General features: G+C 43.7%; 1 long non-coding RNA gene across 3 annotated transcripts; it reads right to left on the bottom strand.

Moving 5' to 3' along the window:
• Positions 1 to 880: 880 nt before the first annotated feature.
• On the bottom strand, positions 881 to 15,549 carry LOC127689295 (uncharacterized). Of its 3 annotated transcripts, none has more exons than XR_007978878.1 (5): positions 15,263 to 15,549; positions 14,710 to 14,883; positions 13,292 to 13,455; positions 12,005 to 12,319; positions 881 to 1,207 (listed from the first exon to the last, which is right to left on the bottom strand). It is a non-coding gene; the product is annotated as an uncharacterized LOC127689295 (long non-coding RNA). The 3 variants fall into 3 exon arrangements; XR_007978879.1 differs by lacking the exon at positions 15,263 to 15,549 and adding an exon at positions 7,810 to 7,840 and having other exon boundaries at positions 14,710 to 15,255; XR_007978877.1 differs by lacking the exon at positions 15,263 to 15,549 and having other exon boundaries at positions 14,710 to 15,255.
• Between the last annotated feature and the right edge of the window lie 325 nt (positions 15,550 to 15,874).

Here is a 15,874-nt window from a genome sequence, read left to right as displayed (position 1 = left end):
TTCCACATCTCCAGGGACAGGTCTTAAAAGGGGCAGGTGTCACTGTGCCACCTTGCTTGCTGCGTCCTTTGATGTCTCTGAACAGATCTGGGACTAGTTGTCCCATGAAGAAGAGAGCTTGAGGCCAGAATATTGCCACACTGAGGACTCATTACCAGTGCAGAAGGTAAACTGACAGTGGCAATCTAGCAGAAGTCACAGGCTTTCGCTAACCCCATGGTCTCTGCCCGGTGCCTCCTGGAATGATACTTTCTTTTCCTTTCTAATTGAATAATTGATTCTTATTATTCGTTTAGTGGTTTTGAAACAGAATATCATTCCGTAGGCCAGACCGGCTTCCAGGTCCTGGCCCTCGTCTTGCCTGGGCTTTCCCAGTGTAGGGATTACAGACATGTGCCACCACACTGCTGCTTATTGCATCTCCACACTCCTCGGGATCCCAGCAGTGACAGGAGTGATGGCAAGTGTCGGAGGGGGTGGGGCAGACAGAGACCAAGGATTCCTTCAGTTGTTTTCAGTTTCTCAGGAAGCTTATAATAGTTTACTCAAAATACGGCCACTTTGCTTTTTGTGTTTATTTGAGACAGGATTTCACATAGCCCTTGAGATGGCCTTGAACTCACTCTGCAGGAGAGCATGACCTTCAGCTCCTGATCTTCCTGTCTCTACTTCCAGAATACTGTGATTACAGTCATGTTCCACCACTCTGGGCTCCAATTTGGTACACAAAAGAAACCTCAGCCTCTTTGGTTCTTTCTTGGGAAGTTGAAATTCATTAGTATTTAACTAAGATGTTTACTCAGAAACCAAACTTTTCTGGGGGAGAATCTTAAAAGATTAGAAGAAATCTTTATGATGAATTAAAATTAGAAGGAAACTGTTTAAAAGATGGAATTTTCAAATTGTTTTCATAAAAGTTTACAAACAACGGCAGGTTTCAGTTACATTGTCTGGCTAAACGGCAAGTTTAGAAAGAGTGTGCTGGAGTTGGGAAGGGAAGCCGGCAGAACTATGCAGTGTGGAGAGCCTGCTGTTCCGGAGCTGCCTTGGTGATGAGGTAACAGACTCTACTTGCTTGAGCTGCCAGAGCTTCAAGATGACTATCATTTGATAGCAGGAGACTTTGCTGGATCTAGGGAGACTTCTCTTACAGCTGTGGACTCTTCAAAGAGGTTTAACCAAAGTAAAGACATGAACTTCCCCAGATCTAAGAAAGGTGGACAAGAAAGAACTCAGTTGTAGGCATTAACAATTAGCAAAAATATATATCATTCATTCATTAAGTTCCTGACACATTTCATGCCACACTGTAGGAATATAAAAAGGGATATAAGTCTTACAATGACAGAAAAGAATATCAACATTTGTAAGTCTCATCTGTTTTGCCTGGACAGCAAGTCCTCACGATTACACCCAATCTGTTCCCTAAACCAATTTCTTTCTTCCATAGGCCCCTCAAGGTCTTTAGGTGCTAGGTAGCTGACTTCCCTAAACAAACTGCTGTAAACTATTACTGCTTAACTCCTGAATGATGCTATTCAAGAAGCCTGATTGTTGTCCCATCCACTAGGCTTTTGTCATTCACATCTGGTAAGAAAAAGCAGCAAAGGAAACCATCCTCTCTCTGGAATGCCGGTCCGCCATCTGTCCAGCAAACAGTCTTGGCAAGTTCTCCACTTCTACTGTTTATTTTGGCTTTGCAAATCTCCCACTAAAGCCCATGAGATTTTGTGGAATTCATCCTCAAATCCTAAGTCTTGTTTTAGGACAGACAGCGAGTTCCAAGGATGCTGCACTCCAACTTCTGGATGTTACCACTGTGGGAAAGTGGGTAAGGCTACAGGACCACTCGTTCTTCCTTCCTACATCTTCATGGGAAGCTATGATTATCTCAACATAAAAATTCTAGATTAAAAATGGGCAAATGTGTCCATATTGTGAATCTATTACTATGTCATTTTCTTCTTCCTGAAACTGCAGAGTAGTCAACAGGACCACCAGCCCAAATTCTTTGGCTTCTATATATATAGGCATAGGCAGATATATCAAGGCTTTCAGTATAAGAAATTTGCTGTTTAGTTGATGCAATCAGTAGGGAAATATGCTATATTTCTTACTATCAAAATAGATAAAGGAGGCTTGAGTATGATAGTCCCATGCCCAGAATTCCTGACTGAGGACAGACTCACGCCCGTCCTCGCTGTCTTACCTTCCTCCACATACTGTTTTGTTTTGTTTTTTTTCCCTGTGAGAAAGCTCAACAATACAGCAGTTCTCACATCATGTTTCTTGTATGGATATGAACAATATCATTCATGAGTCTTGTTTATTTTTTTTTAATTTGTATTTATCTGTTTCAATTTATTTACATTTCAAGTGTTATTCCCTTGCCTCGTTTCCCCCTATTCCAGACCCCCCTTCCCCATCCTTCCTCCCCCTGCTTCTATGGGGTATCCCCCACCCACTCCGACCTTCTCGCCCTCGATTCCCCTACACTGGGGCATCTATCAGACCGTCATAGGACCAGGGACCTCTCCTCCCATTGACGCCTGCCTGCCTGCCTAGTGCCATATTCACTGACAGGATTCTCATGTCCTCTGAAATTGCAAGCAAGCCCCTAATCGAATGCTTTCTTTTACTCATTGTCTTGGTCATGTGTTTTGTCACAGCAATAGAAAAGTAAGACACTATTTATAAAAAAAAAGAAAGTTTTTTTTGAGAGTTTCATTATATAGCCAGGATGGCTTAAAAATAAATATATATCCAAAGATGACCTTGAATTCCTGAGCCTCCTGTCTCAGCCTACCAAATACAAAGATGATATGCTAATGTGGTGGTTGAAGTGTAGGCTCAGGTATTTAAACACTTGGTTTAAATACCACACAGTTGGTTTAACAGACCCACAGTTGGTGACTCTGTTAGGGAGTGCTGTGGAAGCCTTACGAGCTGGAACTTGGCTGGAGGAAGTACATCAGCAGAGCCAGCTTTGAGAATTAGCCTTGTTCGTCTCCAGCTCCTACGAAGCTGAAAGTGTGATCTCTCCGTGTCCTGCTCCAGCTGCCTGCTCCCATGTCTCTCCTGCTATCTGGAACAGTAAGCCAAAAACCTCTTTTTCTTCAGTGAGTTGTTTTTGGTCATGGTGTTTTATCACATCAAAAGTATCTAATTCAGGGGCTGCGGAGAGGGCTCAGTGGGTAAGAACACATACTACTCTTGCAAAAGACCCAGGTTCAGATCCCAGAATCCGCACAGGGTTCTGAACCCACAACCATCTCTAACTGCAGGGAGGTCAATGCTGCGTTCTAGCTACAGTGAACACTGCAAGTACAGGGTATGCTTACATCTAGGCAGGCAAACACTTCTACATATAAGTACAAAAAAAAAAAAAAAAAAAACAAAAAAAACCCTGACACAGCCACTATGTCAAGCTAAGAAAAATTGCTTTTAAATAAGCATAGGTAATGGCTGCTTTTCAGGTTATTTTTTCTTTTACTTTTTTTTTCTTTCTTTTTTTTTATTCGATATATTTTTTATTTACATTTCAAATGATTTCCCCTTTTCTAGCCCCCCACTCCCTGAAAGTCCCATAAGCCCCCTTCTCTCACCCTGTCCTCCCACTCACCCCTTCCCACTTCCCCGTTCTGGTTTTGCTGAATACTGCTTCACTGAGTCTTTCCAGAACCAGGGGCCACTCCTCCTTTCTTCTTGTATCTCATTTGATCTGTGGATTATGTTTTGGGTATTCCAGTTTTCTAGGTTAATATCCACTTATTAGTGAGTGCATACCATGATTATTTTTTCTTAGTCATCTAATATTTTTATTTTTCTCCAACTTTGTGGCATAAGCATAGTGCCCAATGGAAGGATCCAGGGGGGACAAAATGTAACAGGAGACATGACAACTTTGAGAAAGCACAGAGGAATCCCAAGTGTAGTGAGTGAGGTAAGAGGAATTTCCTGCACACACAATGAGACTGACTGACCCTTCCTCTACCGCCTCATTCATTGCCTGTCATATAGTCCATGACACGTGAGTACTAGTGGAGTCAACCTCATGTCTGTCTGTGAACACATGTTGGGCTGGCATGTATGTGTGCAAGTGTGTTTTCATAAGTACACATGCATATGTGGAATCAAGAGAGTTGTTACTCAACTGCCACCCATCTTGATTTGGGTGGATAGAATTTTCACAAGAACCTTGGGTTCACAAGGTAGGGTAGGCTGGCTGGCAATATCACATGTATATGATGTATTCTGAGTACTCACACCCCCAACCTCTCTTATCTCCCCTTCATCCCCATTAACATCCTCTCTTCCTACCAGTCCCTTTCTCTAATTAATATCATTTTGTTTTGTTTCATTTTGCTACCCATTGTGTTTAACCAGGATTTGAAACTATCCACTGGAGTTTGATGGGATCACAATGGGTCTATAACTAAAGTCAATAATTTCCCCTCTTCCAGAACCCATCAGTAGCCAATAGCATCCTGAGCCCTTGCCCCATCCAAGCTTGGTGTTAACAGGCCCATTCTAGGCAACTAGGTGCTGTGAGTTCATAATTGCAATGGCTGTATCCTGCCCAAAGGATGGCATCTTACAGTCTTTCTCCCTGTAGTGGGTTCTTAACACTCTTTCCATTCTCTCTTCTGTCATTGTCCCTGAGCCCTAGAGGGCGTGGTATAAATGTCTCCTTTATATATGAGCACTCAACCATCACTTATTCTTAGTACCTGGAGCAGCCATGAGCTTCTGAGGTTACCATTGATCAATAGAAAAAGGCTGTGTGGTGGTCAGTTTCTGTTTGGTTGGTTTTTTTTTTTTTTTTTTTTTTTTGGTTGGTTGGTTTTGTTTTTGTTTGTTTCAGTTTTTGTCAACTTGACATATGATATGGTAATTCAGAAGAAGGACCTTAAGTAGGGAAAATATCTCCATTAGATGGGCCTGTAGGCAAGTCTTTAGGACATTTTCTTGATTAATCAATTAAATCAATTAAACAAGGCTGGCAGTAGCATTTTTTCTGTAGTTATAAACATAACTATTAGGCTGGGCAGTGGTGGCACATGCCTTTAATCCCAGCACTTGGGAGGCAGAGGCAGGCAGATTTCTGAGTTCCAGGCCAGCCTGGTCTACAGAGTGAGTTCCAGGACAGCCAGGGCTACAGAGAAACCCTGTCTTGAAAAACCAAAACAAAAAACCAAAACAAAACAAAAGCATAACTATTTACCAAGTAATTTGATGCTGTGGTAATTTAGCTAAACAATGCTAGTAAGTTCTTATATAGGGCCTATGACCTTCCCAATAATGGGTACTAACTGAGTTTATACTACAAGGCATGAATTTTATGTGGAATGGTCCTATCCGAGTGACTGGTTACTTCCATAGCACCCCTGCCTCTATTACACAAATGTTCCCATCTCTCCTCTGACAGCTTGGAATTGTAGTTCAAAGGATTCACAGCTGAGCACAACCCTTGCTGCCTTCTCCCCCCAGTAAACCTGTACAGCACCACCCAGCTCCTGGAAGGTTAAAGGATCCAGGCATCTGTAAGTTGAATACAGTAAGAGAAACTGAATGTTCAATATATTAAAGTTGTTTAAGGACCAACATTTATACTTCCTGGCATCGACTCTTTTAAAATTGGAGCTTAACTGCTTGCCATTTATACTAGGAATTCCTACAATTACAAGTACATTTGTTTTATGCGCTTCCTTTATCTGTAAAGACATTTCCTGTTCTGTTTTTTTTTTCCCCTCAAGACCCATTACAACCTACATGTTATTGATTTGGGTTTTTCTTAGGAAAAAAGGAGGAGGAGCCCTTTTCCTAAGCTAACATAAATGCAAACATTTGACAAATGATGGAAGCAGGGGTGGGGGTTGGGGGAAGGCCGTGGAATGTTGGCCCTGAATTAAGTTGCCATACTTGCTTTTGTCTGACTGGCTGACTTTAAGTGAAATGCCTCCCATGTAACTAATTTACAATCAGTTTCTCAAATATTTGTCAAGACTCAGTTCTCTTGCATCCAGTTAATGTGTATCATACTATGTAACCACAAGGCCACAGACCCGAGACTAACAATGCCAGGTAACACTTCTATAGAAACTTCCTAGTCCTGGCACCATGTGATTGTAAAACTCACTGTGTGTGTGTGTGTGTGTGTGTTATGTGTATGTAGTACATATGTAGTATGTGTGGTGTATATGTATGTCTATGTATGTGGTATGTAGTATATATGTATGGTATATGCATATATGTGGTATGTGTATGGTGTGTGTATGTGTCTATGTGTGTGGTATATGTATGTATGTATGTCTGTGTGTGTATATTTGTATATGTGTGTATATGTCTTGTGTGTGGTGTGTATATATGTGTATATGTTTGTGGCTCTGTGTATGTCTGTGTGTGTCTATGTATGTGTGTGATATGTATGTGTGTGTGTATGTATGGTGTGTTTGTGTATCTGTGTATGTGTTTGTATGACAGAGAAATTGACAAAATATCAGAGAAAATGCATTTTAAATCAAAGAAGGATTTTTTTGGCCCTGTGTGCAGAGGTCTGCTAGTCTGTGGCTGGCTGGCTCTGCTGCTTTGGGTCTTAGAGTAAAGTAAAATGTCATTATGGGGAGAGCCTAGCACAGCAAAGCTATTCATTCATTCATGGTGGGCAGGAGAGGGTGGAGAGAGGCTGGGGAAGGGGAAAGGGGGAGAAATAGGAAGAGGAGGAAGAGGAGAGGGAGAGAAGGAGGGAGGAAAAAAGAAGGAAAATGCTCAGTAGTCCCTTCAAGGCCATGCTTTCAATGACTCCTTTGCCCTGGAGTGCTCCTTCAGAACTTTCCCACACATGAGCCTTTAGGGCACAAATGTAACACCGCAGAGGGACAGCCCTACAAGGCTGGTGTTAAGATGGCTTCCTCAACAGACTGTGCTTTCTCACAATTCTTAGTCTAAAACTCAGGTGTTAATGGATTGGGCACCTGATACCCACATTTTGCCTGTGGGCTCCCCCGGTCCCACACTCTGCCTGTGGGCTCCCCTGGTCCCACACTCTGCCTGTGGGCTCCCTTGGTCCCACGCTCTGCCTGTGGGCTCCCCCGGTCCCACGCTCTGCCTGTGGGCTCCCCTGGTCCCACATTCTGCCTGTGGGCTCCCCCGGTCCCACACTCTGCCTGTGGGCTCCCCTGGTCCATACTTTGTGCTCCTGGGTGCCAGCACTCACTGTGTTCTTCTTGTAAGTGTCTACCATACCTAGGGATCAGGCCATTCTCTCAGTGGTTCATTAAGCCTTACAGTACCATGTGCAAACACAGTCACACTGTGAGTCAGGGATCCAATCAGTCCACCACAGTAAGAAATACTTTCCATTCTTCCAGATTAAAAACCTGAAAGCCCAAGGGTAAACAATCGGCCCATGGTTGTCTAGCTGCTTAACTACAACACTGAGCTAAGCCCATCCAAATCCGTGACCACCATACCCTGCTGGCTCCCATCACCTAGCATGAGGTTTAAAATCATAAGCACCATCAGTCCAACACCCCCAGCCCTAGTTAGATGTTAAACCTGTTGTAGAATTAATCAGAAGTTTTTCATATCTTTAAATATTTTTCCTATAGAAAACAATTCTTTAGTATTATTATTCAATGGCAAATTGAAAATCTAAATTGTAATTGCTACAATGTACCTCTTAACAGTGCTTAACTATCTTGATGTAGTAGAAATATCCTCCATTTTGAAGTTTCTGTACTTCAATTCCTAAAATAGAACAAGGAAAAAGCAGAGGCCAGGGATGTAGCTCAGTGGTAGAGTGCTTACCTAATGGGCAGGAGGCCCTGAGGTCAATCTCCTACCCAAAGGGAAAGAAAAAAGACAGAAGAATTAAAAAGGATATCAAGAACTGCTTGAAAAACAGGCCTAAGACCTGAGGAACTCACCAGAGGAGACATTCAGATGCAAATAAGCATCCAAAAGATATTCCCCATCAGAACCATAAGGGAAATGCAAATAAAAACAATGAGATAGCACTACTATTAGAATGGCTAAAACTCAGAATCCTAGAAGCCGCTAGGGATGCGGAGTGACAGCCACCCTCACGAATGACGGGTGCCTGGCGGGAGTGAAAACAGCATCTGCCACTTTGAAAGACAGTTTGGTGGTTTCCTAAAAAATGTATTTCTATATTTAACCATAGTGGTTGTAAATATAACCAGGGTAAATTTTTTTTTTAAAGATTGTATTGCTTTTGAAGGATTTAAAGCTTTTTAACCCAGCTTTCCATTCAGAGAAGTTGAACATTATAACTAGGTAAGGTTGCCTTTAGAATTCTTGCTAGTTAATGTTGCTAAGTTGAATGAGTCTCCAAGGACAGCCTGACTAGTCAAATGAAAGCAACTCCTGAATTCTAATGCACACAAGAGAGAGGACCAGTGCTGTGGACCAGAGAGAGGACCAGTGCTGCAGACCAGAGAAAAGGTGCTGAAGTCTGAGGAGACCATGCCCTGCATGCTGACGTCACCTAGTGAGACTGTGTCCGGCCTAACTACTCACTCAGTGAAAAGCAATTTTATTTAAACGTCTAAAGAGAATGTTTTGTTAAACTTTTCAAAACAAAATCCCCGCAAATCTCTGACAGGAAAGATACATAAGTTTGAGAAGAGGTGATGACAGCCACGGTGAGAAGCCCCCACCACAGCCTGGCCCATCATTTGCTTCACACATCTCAGTAGGAAACATCAGGAGCCCTGTTTTGAGGCAAACCCTCACACCAGGAACACTGCTGGACCACAAAGGTGCGCCCTTAAACCTCAGCTACACACCCCTGCTTGGCCCAGGAGCTGGGGAAGAAGTGATGGGTTCTGACAACAGATGTTCACTGTGTAGTTCCTGTGAATTGTGATGTGTGCAGCCTCAGAGGCAGACACTAGAGTGGGGCACCTCTCCTCACAACCCATTTTAACGTAGGCATTTTTAGTGCATTTGAGCGACTGAGAACTACATAAAGGTCTGTCTTGGCCAGTCGAGCATAATCTTAGCCTGTTGGCATAGACACCTGTAACAGGACTGCTCCAGACACAGAGCTAGCTATCTGTGTGAATCTGTTGCCGTGGCTGGGAAATACTGCGATTAAAGAACAGAGCCAAGCGTTGTTACTAGGAAGGCTAAGAACCAAAAGGAAAAGGCTTGAAGGACGGTGTGGATTTCTACCCAAGCTCTGTAATCTCCCAACAATTTCCCAAATAGGACTAGAATGTGGGAGACCTAGCAGCAAGGAACCTTTTAGAAACCCAATTCAAAGCATCACTGTTTCAGATCCCAGCTCAATCTTGGGGGGAAGTGGCCGTTTCCGCAGCGTGCACATAAAACCCCATTCTGTTCTAACAACCCTAGAACTGGCAAGCTCAGCATACTTGGCAGTCCTGGGACTGAGGCCTTGGCTCTAGCAGTGTGGCTTTTCCAGCGAGCAGTAGCAGCGATGAGGGGTTTTCAGTGTCTCTGCAGGATGCAGACACAGAGGAGCCAGAGCAAGAGAGGAAAGATGGGGTTCATCCATGCACTTCCCACAGCTGGCAATCAGTATGGGTGACATACTTAATGGCAACACTCAGAAATAGCTAGAGGCCATTGAGGTCAAGCTAAGAGCCTGTTGTTACTTTTGTAACTTGGACATCAAAGGCAGATGTAACCTGCTTTTATATAGGTCTGGAAAGACCGGATATGCGGTATCTAAACTATAATTGCAATTAGTAGACTACTTTGCAAGTAACCTAATTTCATGGGTAAGTGTGATTTACAACAAAACAGATTAGGGTTATAATAAAAAACAAGATTATAGCCAACACCAAAATGTCTATGAATTGGAAAATTTGAAAGGAAAATAAATGAATCACGTTATACACAAGGAGAAAAAATACAAAGCTTCGGAAGACTGAATCTTGAAAATGGAGTAGCTTTTTAGCACAAAATCCTCGCCCAACCCCCACAAGGAGTGCTTATGAGTATGTATGTGGACAGAAGATTGAGGAATTTCCCTCAACATTCTTCTGTTGCTGTCCTTCAGAACAGGAAGATAAGGCTGGGGGTGCAGCTCAGGGTTAGAATGCTTGCTTAGCTTGCAGACATCCCTGTGCTGGGGTGTACATAGGGGAATTAGTTGCCTTTCTCAGAGGATGAGAGGATTGATGGACACTGCCACCTTGTATCAATGGGTGTATCAGCAGCCTTATCTTCCTCTCTCTCTCTCTCTCTCTCTCTCTCTCTCTCTCTCTCTCTCTCTCTCTCTCTCCATATATATATATATCACTTTGGCATATGTAAATCTCTAAATTCGTCACTAACCATTTTTATAAAGATAGAACCTATTTAAACACACTATTGAGGGCAGGCACAAACCATCAGATAAAGAGTACATCAGAAGAGCACAGAGACAGACACCATGAGGCAGTTGTCACTGGGAAAAATCATCCTCCTACTGAGAGGACTGAGACGCCACAGAGAGGCAACTCACAGGGCTGGGTGTGTGCAGTGGCTCACAGGGCTGGGTGTGTGCAGTGGATCACAGGGCTGGTTGTGTGCAGTGGCTCACAGGGCTGGGTGTGTGCAGTGGCTCACAGGGCTGGGTGTGTGCAGGCCTTTTTCATGAATCAAGCATGACCTGCTCTGCAGAGCTTGAGGAGAAGGCAGGAGTATCAGCTGATAAGACCCCAAACTCAGAGTGTTTAGAGCTGAGAGAAACTTGTGTCTTCCATGGCAACTCATGATGTCTACAAAACAAGGAAACCAAAGCACTCAAGGGGTGCATGTGGCAACCCAGTCTCTAGGTGGATTGTTGTCTCTTGTCTTGTGGGGACTTGGTGAAGGAGATGTTGAGGATCAGACAGTTCAGTATGAGTGACTTCTCTTCCTGCTACTTTAACAGGGACACTACCTTACATAGACAGTGTGACAATGAAAGAGAAGTTCAAAACAGAAGTGGTTTGACAACGCTGGTTCACACCTGACATTATCATGAAAAAGTCACCACAGAACACCTTTTCTTTAGAAACACCACTGACTCTCAGAGTTCAACTGCCTTTGGTACAACAGTGGAGGCTCCAGTATGTCCCAGGTACTGGGAGGAAAATGGGAAACAGTAATGGTTAGGCCACACGCCTCTAGGTGCTCTAGATTTCATAGGGAATTACAAGTGAATGCCTTGGGCTGGGCATGTAGCTCGGACATGCAAGGCCCTTGATTCAATCCTTGGAGCCACAAGATAGTGGACAACTTGGTTCTGATGCAATGTAGTAAACAGAATATCTGTAGCTCAGGAGAGGTGGAGGATGACTTGAGAGCACGAGGAGATAGACAAAAGTAGTTTCCAAAGGCAATATCTCAGTGGACATTAAACCAGGATTAAAAAGCCAAGCGGTTGTGGCACATGCCTTCAATCCCAGAATTCAGGAGGCAGAGGCAGATTTGAGGCCAGCCTGGTCTACAGAGTGATATCTGGGACAACCAGGGCTATAAAGAGAAACCCTATCTCAAAAAACAAAAACAAAACAAACAAAACCAACCTCTAACTCTAGAGTTAAATGATTAATACCAGTTAGCCTTGGTATCACATGCATGCAGACCCAGCTACTTGAGAGACTGAGGTAGGGAAACCACTTCTGGCCTGGACTTCAAGACCAGTCTTGGTAACACAAGACAGACATTAAAACAACTGAGGTCAACAGTGATCAAGACCAGACCAATCTTGCTCAAAATAGCACTACCCTTTCTTAAGGATTTACAGAGACTTTCTTCTTGTTTACGTCTCATCCCATAATGGAAGACACACAGAGACATATATACACACAGAGGTGCACACACAAACACACAAGGATACCTACAGATGCAGACACACAGACACTAATGTACACACACACACACAAGCGTATACACACATAAACCCATATAGACACACATATCCATGCACACAGACATAGACACACTGATATACCTGTACATGCACACACAGACATATGCATACCTTTTGATGGAGAAAAATAATATACTGCCCATCAATTAATATCATCAGGTCTGGAGAAGGTCATTCAGAGCCTTTGCCTCTTTGGTATCCACATGTGGGTTTGGCCCACTAGTGGCAACTGTGGGCTGAACAGGCAACCTCTTTCCATGCCAGATGCCCAGGGCTGGCTTCAACAAGTTCACATTCTTATGCTTCACCAAAGGGACTTAGTCTTTTAACTTCCCTACATGGCACATGCATTTTGAGTTTGTCTTGCATCCCTGTCTGCCAACAAATACTCAGTAACTCAGGAAGGCCATCTGAAGGTCTAGTGGTCTGGATAACCAAAAAGAAAAACAGATGTGAGAAATGATTTCCTTTCACTGAGCCCAGCAGCTTGTGATGACAGAAAGCCCATGTTACCATGGGGCTCTTATGAGCACGACCTTGTATAACCCTTGCTCGCTCATGTAACCATGCAACTGGGGAAGTTATTTTATACCTGTAAGTTTTATCACCATCATATACCTCAATAACATCACGGTGAGGGTTAACCTCCATTGTTAACTCCACTGGATTTTGAATCAGCACAGAAGTGCAAGTGTGTCTATGAAGGAGCTTGCAGAAAGGTTTAACTGAGAGGGAAGACCTACCCTGAATGTCTGCAGCACTGCCCTGTGGGCTGGGATCATAGAGTGAATGAAAAAGAAAACCAAAATGCCAGATTCCCCCCTCTCTCTGCTTCCTCACTGAGGACACAGCACCAACAAGATGCCTCAAGACCACGGGGCTATGGTTTAGCTTCTATGATGGACTGCATTTTTTAAATCTATGAGCCAAAATAGAGACTCAAATCCTTAAGTTTCTTTTGTCAGGTATTTAGGCACAGCAATGAAAAACAATACAAGTATCTACTTCATTGGTTTTTGTTTTAAGGTGTATTTTAAGGTATACTTTTATTATTTTATGTATATGAATGGCTTAACTGTATGTATGCATGTGTTCTACATGCTTGCCTGGTACCCATGGGCGCCAGAAGAGGGTGTGAAATTTCTTGTAACTGGAGTTACAGGTAGCGCCTGTTACCATGTGCATGCTGGGAGCTCAACTGCAACCTTGGGAAGAGCAGCAAGTGTTCTTAACCACTGGAACACGTTCCGTTATAGCTGTTTTCCAAGAAAAAAAATTATATAAACCTACTGTATGTCAGGTACTGACATTGGAGAGAAACACACAGCAGTAAGTGAAGAAAACCCTCGCCCTAGTACTAATATGTCCTTGGAAGATAGACAATAAGGATAAACATACCGGTCTTCCAGAAGGGAAGGAAGCTAGGGTTTGCTCAGGAGGGCTGGCATTTTAGAAGAAGTGCCTAATGGGGCATCTTAGTGAGAAGACAGCTCTGCGACTTCGACAGCAGCTGGTGGACACTGGGGGACAGCCTTCCAAGAGGGAACAGCCTACACAAGATCCTGAGGTAGAAGCAATGTTAGTGCATTTTTAATTAGTGTGTTGTTTTTCTCTTATCCATTTAGCTCTTAAATAATTAAAACAAAACGATTATATTTTTTTTATCTTTTCCAAAAATTTATTTTTTTAATTCACTTTATATCCAGATCATAGACCCTCCTCCCTCCTCTTCTCCCAGCCCCACCCTTACAAATCCCTTCACCTATTGTCCTTTCCCCTTCTCCTCAGAGAAGAGGGAACCCCACCTTGGCTACCACCCCACTCTGGGACATCTAGCCCTTGCAGAATTAGGCACATCCTCTCCCACTGAGGCCCAGACAGGCAGTCCAGGTGGGGGAAGGGAATCCAGTGCAGGGAACAGAGTCTGAGACAGTCCCTACTCATCAGGGGTTCCACATGAAAACCAAACTGCACACTTGCTATAAATGTGTAGGGGTCTAGGTCCTGTCCCTGAATGCTCCCTGCTTGGTGGCCCAGTCTCTGTGAGACCCGGTAGACCCAAGTTAGCTGACTCTGTAGGTCTTCTTGTGTTTTTCGTTTTTTAAGATTAACTTACTTATTTTATGTATATGAGTATGCTGTTGCTGATGCACCAGAAGAAGGGATCCCATTACAGACAGTTGTGAGCTACCATGTGGTTGCTGGGAACTGAACTCAGGACCTCCTGGAAGAGCAACCAGTGCTCTTAACCACTAAGCCATCTCTCTATCCATCAAGATTGGACCATTATATTTATTTAGCAATCTTTAAAGGCATAACAACTGAGCAGTGTTACTCTATTTTAATCCTCTAAACTAATCTGGCTGCCTCTCAGCCAACACCCAAGACACTTGCATTTTTTGGTTTTCTCTGCTTGAACTGTTTTCTCATGAAATCCTGAACCCTCTCCTCATGGTTAGTCCACTTCCCCTCTCTCCCGCCCCTCCCCTGGCTGGGTGAAAGTCTTGCCCTACTCTGTCTCCTTCTCAGCCACTGGCTAATCAGCTTTTACTGGAAGAATTGTGGAGCAATGTTTACACATGGAGAGAGGAGATACTTAGAATAAAGTTTGCAATCAGATATAGGGGCATAGAAATCAGACTCTGAATTACACAGTGCACAATAATATTATGCCCATAAAGCAAGCCTACTGTGAGTGTGAAGAATAGTGAATTTGGCTGAAGCCATCTGAAAATGGGGTCTACATAAAGAGAAATGAAGTCTGAGAGTAGAGATCATGGTTGAGTTGAAGAGGAGAAAGCAAATATCCAGCCTACCTTTCCACAGGGCTTCTTGAGCTGCTGGGTTGAGCAGAGACTTGGTACTGTGTGAGAGGACCTCCAGTCCTGGAGGGACGTGACAAATGCAATTCTCTCCAGGTAGAGCACTAGTGACAAAGCCACGGAGCCTCCATCCAAGTCTTGCCTAGTGGCTCAGTGAGCTTGCGTGGGCTACTTACCACAAAGCACAGATGAGTCAAGGCAGCGTCATCGCCAGAAAACCCACCCCACAACATGTGACAACTCATGAAAGACACCTGCCTGCTGTTCCCGAAAGGACTACAGCAGCAGCAGCTCCGCAGGCCAGAGCCTCCTGTCCACGGCAGTTGTTACTACTTACAGAACCCAGGCAGGGAGCTTACAAATCCTGTAATAGTCAAAAGCTGGCCAAGCCCAGTGGGCTTTGTTTACTTCCTAAGACTTTGTATGTGTACATGTGTGTTCAGATATGTGTGTGTGTAGATGTGCATGCATGTGAAGGCCAAAGTACAATTTTGAGTGCCATTTATCCTCCTTTTGGGACAGGACCTCTCACTGGCTGGAAACTCACCAAGCAGTCCAGGCTGGCGGCTTGATGAGCCCTGGGGATTCCTCCATCTCTGTGTTCCCAGTGCTGTATGACAAACGCAGTCACCACACTCATCCTTTTGGTTTCTGGTGGTTGAACTCTGGTGTTCAAGCACTTTACCAACTGAACCAGCTCCTCTGCCCCAACTTGCTGAGTCTTACAAGATGCCCTCCCTGCATGAAGGAAAGATTCGATTGGGAGAAAATTGCTTCACAACAGAGGACAGAACAGAAGCTAGGCTAGAAAATGCTACAGTGGTTCATGGGAAACGACACATGCGATGCTCTCACCTTAGTGCCTGTCTAAAACCACCAGAGTCTCTTTGCCTCTTTAATGTCACATGGGCCTTTCAGCTACCGTTCCCATATCCTTTCTCAGTATCTATTTTTATTGTTTCTTGGTCTCCTTTCTCACTACCCACATTTACACTATTAAAATCAGCATGATGTTTCTCAAAACTTAAAAATACAACAGCCATGTGACCCAGATATGCTACTCCTAGGCACATAGCCATTTCCCCATGTCCCACCACAGAGATAAGCACACATCCATATTGATCATGTGAATCACACAAGAGCGAGGAAATTAAACAAC

This window comes from Apodemus sylvaticus, chromosome 7 (assembly GCF_947179515.1).
Source record: "Apodemus sylvaticus chromosome 7, mApoSyl1.1, whole genome shotgun sequence".
NCBI lineage: Eukaryota > Metazoa > Chordata > Mammalia > Rodentia > Muridae > Apodemus > Apodemus sylvaticus.
The sequence above is the reverse complement of the archived record's forward strand: the minus strand, read 5'-3'. Positions and strand labels throughout refer to the sequence as shown.